Source organism: Anser cygnoides, chromosome 10, assembly GCF_040182565.1.
Source record: "Anser cygnoides isolate HZ-2024a breed goose chromosome 10, Taihu_goose_T2T_genome, whole genome shotgun sequence".
Classification (NCBI taxonomy): domain Eukaryota; kingdom Metazoa; phylum Chordata; class Aves; order Anseriformes; family Anatidae; genus Anser; species Anser cygnoides.
In genome coordinates, this window is record NC_089882.1 from 9,838,570 (window position 1) to 9,847,278 (window position 8,709).

General features: G+C 47.1%; 1 long non-coding RNA gene across 1 annotated transcript; it reads left to right on the plus strand.

Moving 5' to 3' along the window:
• The first annotated feature begins 450 nt into the window (after positions 1–450).
• On the plus strand, positions 451–4,256 carry LOC125183340 (uncharacterized). The gene is made up of 3 exons (XR_007165183.2): positions 451–873; positions 2,161–2,236; positions 4,041–4,256. It is a non-coding gene; the product is annotated as an uncharacterized lncRNA (long non-coding RNA).
• The last annotated feature ends 4,453 nt before the right edge of the window (positions 4,257–8,709 follow it).

Consider the following 8,709-nt stretch of genomic DNA (forward strand, 5'->3'; position numbering starts at 1 on the left):
GCAAGCATTAGTGGAGTTTCTTAGGGAAATGGCTGTTACCCAATATCCCTTGTTCAGATACATTTGGGCTCTGCAACACTGCAGAGAAATTCATAATGCCACAAAAGCCCCCGCAGCAGGGGAAGGAGGGACTTCACTTTTGACCTGAGATTTCTGTGCCTCCGTCTTTTCACATCCCCAGGCTCTCTGAACACTTGGTTCTTGTGTGCTGTCATCGCCCTCCCGAGCACATGAAGCTGTTTCACTTGTCTTTCTCTCTGTCTCTCAGCAGATCTCAACAACACCAAGATTCCTTTTGAAACATTGCAGCACACAGAGAGGGCAACTCAGAAAATCTGAAATACCACCCCTAAAACCTGCAGGGGTTTAGCAAGAGAAATGGGAAGACACACACCCTGCTACAGCCACACGAGCTGTGACATGCAAAAGACAACTGGAGGAAAAACTGGGGAGAGGCACTCTGAAAAATGATGGGGATGTCTGAGATAGCAAGAGCCTCTACAAAGGGAAAAAAGGGGAATATGGTAATGAAAGAGGGGAGAGAGAAGCCGCTGGCCCAGTGGTGCTGGCACCACGGCAGCGTGTGAGCCGGCACTTCTGCGAGCTGACGATGACGGGTGCACATCAGGGCAGAAGTTTACATAATACAGAAACACACAGCCTCGGTTTTCAGACCTACGGGGGGGGGGTTGGTGCCTGTCATCAGTGTCTAGAAGAAATGTTCCCCCTTAACTGGATGATGGTGTTTGACGTGACGGGGATGTGACAGCTTCACGTGTGGAACAGCACCGGCCTGGGTGGGTCTTGTGAAGGCTGGTACAGTGAGCTCAGCACAGAGTGTATCTGCGCAGACAAGAGAAGATAATCGTGCCGGTAAGTCACCTCGGTGTTCTGCACTTAACAAACGTCTTAGAAGGTGTCTGTTCTTACCTGTTTTTGGTTCACCTCAAGGAAACGCCATTATAAGGACAGAGCAGGTACGACAGCAGGCGCAGAGCTTTCTCTCTAGTCATGGTTTATCAGAGCAGGGAGTCCCTCGGAGCCCAGGACATGTTGGGAGGTGCAGGGGGAGGGATTTAGCTCGTGGAAACTGCAGGTTTGGCCATAAGGCAGGTACAGAGATGTGGGTGACCTGGGGGCAGCCTGGCATTAGCAGCACCCAGGCTGTGCCCTCCCCTGTCCCAGCACACACACGCTGCCAGCACAGCTGTGCGGCTAGGAAATCAGGGAGGGAAATGTGTGGCGTTTTGTACAGAAGCAGCAGACAGGAGGGGAAATGCAGCAAAGAAAAGCTGTCAAGGTGCTGGGCACGTCTCTGAGGCTGGTGACAACCATCAAGCTCAGCCAAGAGCCGGTGCCCACATGCCACCCGCATCGCCGCGCTGATCCTCGGCCCTGCGGCTCCGAGGTGTGCTGGGCACAGGGCCCCACCAGGAGCACGGGCAACAGGCAGGGTGCTCAGCTGGGCACAGCACTTCCAACAAGAGCATTCATAGGTCTGATCAGGAAAATGCACTTCGTGAGTAGGTTTTGCTATGAAAAATGATTTTACATTGGACACTGAGGTCGTGAGCTTCTTGTTTGATTTTTGGGTAACGTTTTCCCTTATTAATCTGAATCCTCCTCACCTCCCCAAGCTGCAGCAGGAGCCTTGCCTGGGGTCTTCCTAGGGTCATTGGAGAAATGAAGCTCCATGGTGATGCTTTTTGGATGACCCACTGAAGAGATCGGCGTGGTCCCAGCCCAGGCCCCACTCGTGCTGCTCCCCAGGCCTGCTTGTGCTGCTCAGGCTTCCCCACATCCCACCCTCCAGAGGCAGAAGGCTCTGGGTGGTTGTTCCCTGACACGAGCTGTTTCTAAAGCCTGGGAACCAGAGAGGGATGTGCTGCTGCTGCAGGGTGCTGAGCACGGTGCTCGTCAGGTCCCCACAGGAACCCCCTGCGTCACCCTGCAGGCAGCGGGAGGGGAGACAGGCCGCAATCGTGCCAGAGATTGCCTGTCAGCTTTGTGAGCATCCGTCATTATTAGGTGCTCAGGATGATCCGAGGGGCAGTGAATTATAAAAACCACTCTAATTTATTTTGGTGTTTTGTTTTTTTTTTCCTTTTTATCTCCGATTTTTTTCCTCAAAATGCATCTTTTCACATTTTGTATTCCTAGAAACAGCCATGGCTGGATAGCTGCTATTTTATGAATGGACAACGTTGTTGAATCAGCTTAAAAAAATCACCACCAGGTACGTGGCATTTTAAGAATTCTGTGGTTACATCAGGTGCTTAAAATGCAGGGGCCTCAGCTTGCTCTGTGCTCCATTTTCCCACAATCTCTGAAAGAGCCAAAATGGCCTGTGATGCCTGTGGAAAGATTATGCAGCCCCTTCAAAAGTCTGCAGGTGAAAATGAACCAATTGTATCTGAAAGCCTGAGAGCCTGGGAGCCGCCTCATCTTAAGATTCATGTTAATGGATGGATCACCCTCATTTGCAGCGAGGATATCCAATATTAGCAGCGTTTCAGAAAACCAGAATAGACCAGATGCCTCATAGTCTGCAGGAGAAGATGAAATGTCTCCCAGAGGCTGATTTTCCCTGCCTGGCTCCGTCTAAGTCTGCACCCCCCAGGGAAACAGAATTTGGGTCCCTAAAGGGGACGGACACGAGGCGGCTGCTCTGGGGTTTGCAAAACCTGCATCTCCCCGCTGGCAGCCGCAGCATCCCCCAGAGCAGTGGTGCTGGCTGCTCCTCGTCTGCCTTAATCACCCTGCGACATTACAGGCATTATTAATATCTGTGCACCCAGATGGCTCCCAGCCGCCGTGCCCGGCTCCCCATCGAAGCCGTGTGCTCAGACCAACTGGCTGCACTGGGAATTACCTCGGAGACGTGAGAGGAGCAGGGAGACGCCGCAGACTCTTCCCAGCAGCAAACACCCAGGCTGCAGGCTGCTGAAGCCCATGAAAGCTCTGCCACTACTGGCAGTAATTTTTGGATGGGGCTTTGATACTGAAAAATGGGGATTTGGTTCCAGAACCACACTGTGCTTGTGATTCAGATTCTCTCTGATCCGATTCGTATTTAATTTATTTATCCAGATGAGGAAGGCATCAGGAGGAGGGCACGAGGGTGGGTAGGCATGAGGACCAGGCTGCAGGGCCCTGCTCTGCCTCCTTGCCCTGTGCGCATCAGGCATCCTTTCTCCCCACCAAGATGCCTCCGATGGGGCACGTGCCTGTCTGCCTGCTCAAGGAAATGCAGCAAGTCTCTCAGCAGGGCAAATACGAACAGATGGGGAATCTTGCATCATCCGAGTTTCAGGAGAAATGTAAGGTTAGCTGTGCCTCATGAGATGCAGACTCCACTCTCTTTAATATTCTAGATTGCGCTTGTGAGCGAGACATGCTCTGGCAGCATGCTGGATGCTAACGAAGACCTCTTCATTGTCACGCTTACCATTGTGAGACGGCTGGCCTTGATTTCCATTTAGATGTACAATTTGCGAACTATTTTATCAAACAGCTGACACGCTCTGGAGAAGTTGCTTCATTAGATTTATTTATTTTGCCGGAGTGAATCCTTGAGTATAGACATTCTCAAATCACTTGTAAAAATTGTGAAGCAGGGTTCTGCCCTCCGAAGATGGGACCCGCCTGCTAGGTCTTCTTCATTAGGTACTGCTTTTCCTGCATTATGAGGGCTCCTAGCTTTCAGAAGTGCCTTTACCTCCCACATTATGGATTATAAGGCTTCACAGTTAAAATATTTAATCTCGTATTTTAAGTTCTGCTTCTCAAAGGGCTATTAATGCCGCAGTTAACAGCTGAACCACCTTAATGCTTCTCTAGTGGTTTTCTGTCTCCTTTTTCCCTGTTTTGAAAGCGCTGCAGCTGCACTGCTGCAAGCCTGCAGATAGCGGGGTATTTTCCTAATTGACAGCTGACATCTCCCCTGTCTTTTTGCCTTGGATCAATTTGTTCACTGGTTTTATCTGTGCTGTTGATTATCTCATGAGCACTCAAGATAACAGAGGACCTTTCTCCAACAGTATTTCTTGGCAGTGCAGAAGATAAGGCACGTGAAGTGCTGCAAAGCCCATCTTCCTACCCCAGCCAACACACTGTACCCCCGCAGCACCATCTCTGGCTTCAGCTGAGTCAGGACCTTGTGGACCCTGTGGCAGTGCCAAGGAGCACACACAACGCTTCCCGGAGCTGCTCAGCCCTGTGCACGGATAACACAATTACAAGCATTTTTCTCCCAAACTTTATTAAGGAGTTTCTTAAAATCTGTCTGCAGCACCCCATCATTAGATGTAATTAATGTTTGTGCTGTGGACAGGGGTAACCTTGCAGATCAAAGCTGTAGTAATTCATTTCTTTTCTGTTGCAAACAGCAACAATACCCAGAGCTCCCTTGAGCCGTTCCATCTTTATTAAATAGACAGAGCCTTGGCTGCTCAGATTTGATAAATCAAGGGCCAAGATGTGGGCTGAGGTGCAAGTGCGTATCTCCAAACATTCAATCAACCACCAATATAATGAGCGGAGGGTTGATAATTATAGAAACCTAGCATATTAACAGGCAGAACATTAATGGCAAAGAACAACATAGAAGCTTATATTCCCTCCAGCTGAGAAGGTAAATTGCATTTCCAAGTTATGACAAACTTGACATTTATTATTATCTATTATTATATTATTTATCTCCTTTAAAGTATCGTTTAGAGGCCTCAGATGCGGTCGGAGTCTGACCGTGCTCTGAAAAGGTTATATTTTAAGTCCCTGACATTAAAGATAATATTTCCTCCTGTCTCGGTTCTGCCAGCTTTAGCAGAAGTTAAGCTAATTGGGAATAAGTCCATCTGAGTGTACGGAGGAGTGTGAAATGCAAATGTGAAAATCTCCAGGTATATATTAGGCAGCGTCCTGCACTACCGCTCGCTGAGAGACTAGTAGGAGGTGGCTCTGCAAGGTCCCCGGGTCCTCCCCACGGCACAGACAAGGAGCCGGGGCACATTTGGGCACCGTGGTCTCTTCCACCTGCCTGCACAGCAGCCACCGTGCACGTGGGGAAGGCTGGCGAGGGCTGGAACCAACAAAATGAGGTCCCATCTGTGTGATGCATACTCACCGCGTGCCACCATAATTAAGGAGGATGATTACCGCGTGCAGATGTGCCGGTGTTGCACTTTGTCACTACGGCAGTAATTCCCTTTCTCACTTGGAGTTATGAGATAATAACTAAAGGTTTGTATTGTTAGCAGCTTCGTGGAATCTAGGTCCAATTTGTTGTGGCATTTCCTAATGTTCGCTTCATCCTCGTTGTGCCTAACCCAGGCTGCTACCACACTAATCAGTGGTGATTTTATTCTTAATTACTGCATTTTAAAATGACAATTACATTAAAAATTATATTGTGTAAAAACAAACTTACATTGCACAGATTTGTTAGGAATGGATGAAATAGAAGTCTACTCTTTTCTGGTTTTACAAGGTTTTTGCGAGTTGTTTTCCTTAATGCTGATCATAAAACAAGGAGCTCCCAACTTGTCACAGTATTTTGGTTTGCAAACAATACGTGGAGATAGAAATAAAAATTGTAAGAAAATTATTTATAGAAATAAGAAATATGAGTTCCATCTTGCATGAATAGCTGTAAATTAGAACTCAGAGGAGGAATTGCTGAGGTTTTGGGCTCCCATTTCTGACATAAACTGGGGGACACTGAACTGAAGTGAATGAAGACAAGAGTGGATAGCAGACAGTTCCAGTAAGCCACCTCAGCTGAGCTTATAAAATATGGTGATTATTGCACTGGCCAGGAAATGCTGGGCTGTGGAACTGGAGGATCTCACTGCCAGGAAAGAAATCACTTGGCTCAGGTGCAGTCTAATATTTCAGCCTAATTTATTTGCAGGTAGGTACACTCATGGGCAAGTATTATGAGCATTAGAAGGCCAACGTGAATCATGGATGGAAGCCTTCCAAACTCCACATACAAACTTTCCTTACTCACAGAAAAGAGGGACCTGCACTCACATCTTAGCTGTCTGCTTTTACTTCGATTTAACTCAGCAAATTGTTAGTGACATCCGTTTGCTCCACTTCAGATATTTCATAAGGAAATAGTCATGGATTACCCAAGATGAAAGGCTTCAAATGGGATGAGCTGCTCCAGTGGAAGAGGTTTTCCTGCTGCAGCCATGTCTGGGTGTGCTGGACATTTGCTCTGGCTCAGTAAGAACATTTCTGTGCTTTCCAGGAGAGGGAAGTTGTAGCAATAACCATTTTTGTGGAAAAAAAAAATGAAAATAAATAAATAAATAATCGAGCAGCCTGCTGTGGATTGGTTACTACTGGGGGAAAACGTTTCCATGTCTTGCAGGTGTGTCCTACTGCAAACCCTGGCTGAACAGAAATACTGTACTTTTCCCACTTTTAAATCATGCCATCAGCATCTGGCTCATTTTACGGAAGGACAATCTGCACCCTGCAGATTAGTGAAAGCCTCCATTTATTATCATTACGTCAGTAATGTACCTCATCCCAACTCTTTGCTAATCACTCCAGCAATCATCTCGGGATGAGCTGCTTGCTGGGGACAAAATGCCCTCGGTGGGCATACAAACCCTTCTGCACCCTGTGCCACCCATGGGTTCACAGCACCCAGGTTGTGGCAGCTGCTGCACCATCGCCTGTTAAAAGACACTGCTTAATTCCTGGTCTGTTTCTCTCATTTGAGCCTGTTCGTCTTTTGTTCTCAGATAATGTTTTTAAATACTGTGTTGTGCAGGGTTTTTTTATGAAACTCCTTCAGTGACCTACTTTGAGTTTAAAATAACCTTATTAGCAACACAGTAATGATAGTTAGCCTTCCTACATACGATTTGACTTCAAGGCATTGCTCTAACTTTAGGCAATCTTCACAGTGGTTGTGAGAGGCAGGTGTTCATTGCAGTATTTTGAGACAATTCTGTTAAAAATGGAGATGATGCGGGAAAAAAAAAAAAAAGATTGTTAGGCCTGTTTTCCACAGATTTTTTTAAAGTCTAATACTAAATTTTGTTGGGAAAATGAGGTGATTAAGAAACATGGAGGTAATGGCTGTCTAACCTTTAGCCGGGAGAACCTCTCATGTATGAGCAGCAACAGGAAGGATAACAGCATCTGCTCAGTCTACTGGTACCAAGACCATTCCTTGCATCTCAGTCATTTGTAGCTCTCCTGGATAATTTGACATAATGAAGCAGGCAAGAACAAGTTGAAAGCCCAGGAAAGTATTTCCAAGCTCCAACCAGCTCTAAAATATTTCAGAACATGGCTAAGTCCTGAATAGGAGAAAAAAAAATAGTGCTGTACTTTGGCTGCTTGTTCTTTTCAACGTCTCTTGCTAAGCCCTAGACTAAACCAAGTCCCTTGCTTATGGGACATACTTGGACCATTGCACGTTAGCCTTCCTTGGCCACCTCTTACCAGACTCCATGCTCTTTTGAAAAGAAGTAAAAAACATCCAGAGGTAAACAACTGCTGTGTTGTCACTGCACTTAGATCTGAGCCATTCCCTGAGCAGCCAGAAAGCCCTTCGCTGCTCAATTTTTGGACCATGCTAAGGCATTCGATATGCTGCCATATGTTTTGGCCTAGAGACTGGATTGAATGTCAAACAGAATGAGATTCTATATGTAATTCGGTGATTCATAGGACAGACATCATGTTGGCACATTTGAAACAGTTGCGGGAGCTGAGCCTCACGGAGGAATACCTGAAGGGGAAAAGCGAGCGGAGCGGCTGCCCTGAGCCCGGTGCTGGTTGAACGGGCTCTCCGGTTTTGACCAACAGGTCATCTCCTAACGCCGAAGAGGTTTAATATGCCTCTGTTGGAAAGAAAGGAATCCAAGGTTTGTGTATTTTCCGTATACCCTGCCTCAGGGCACGGGCTGATCCCCACCACGAAGGTTTAACCTGAGGGAGCTCATCTTTGCCCGCCGCAGTGAAGTGCTGACACACTCCCACGGCAATGAGACGGCTTTCCTCCGTGCCCGCATTCATCTGAATTCCCCGGAGGTGAATCTTAAGTAAGAAACAATAGGCTTTGTGATTCATTATCGCTGGCGTGTGGGAGAGAAAACCCCGCTGTGCTGCGAGAGGCTCAGCTCAGCATCCTGCAGCTTCCCGCAGCACCAGCGGGTACCTGGGGCTCCTGGTGGGACCTTCAACCTGACCAGACTGTGATGGGAAGGCCAGGCACATCTTCTTCCATTTGCTCAGCAGAGATTCCGGGATGACCCCCTACTAACAAAAACTTTGTTTTTGTCTTTAAACTCTTCTAAGGGATGTGGGCACGTTTATTGTGGGAATAGCCGGTGCTTGCTGCGAATACAGAAGCATTTGGGATTTTGCTACCTTTTATACTTGATCAATTCTTCTGTTCTCCTAGTTGTCATCTGTGGGAGGTGGACCTCACTCTGACTCACCCAGCAATTATTGGGGAGGAAATCGATGGACAAAGTGGTTCCCATTTTGGAGAGCCAAGTAGTTGTGCTCCAGCTCATGATGTTTTTCAGGTTTTCATCCAAATGAAAACATTTTTGGCTTGTCAAACCGAAAGCAGAAATCAATTCAGAGCAACTAAGTTAATTCGTTTTCTCTAAAAAGAAATCATTTAAAAAAATCTCTGCATAGGGAAGGCTGAGGTGAAAAATTATGTGAAATTAT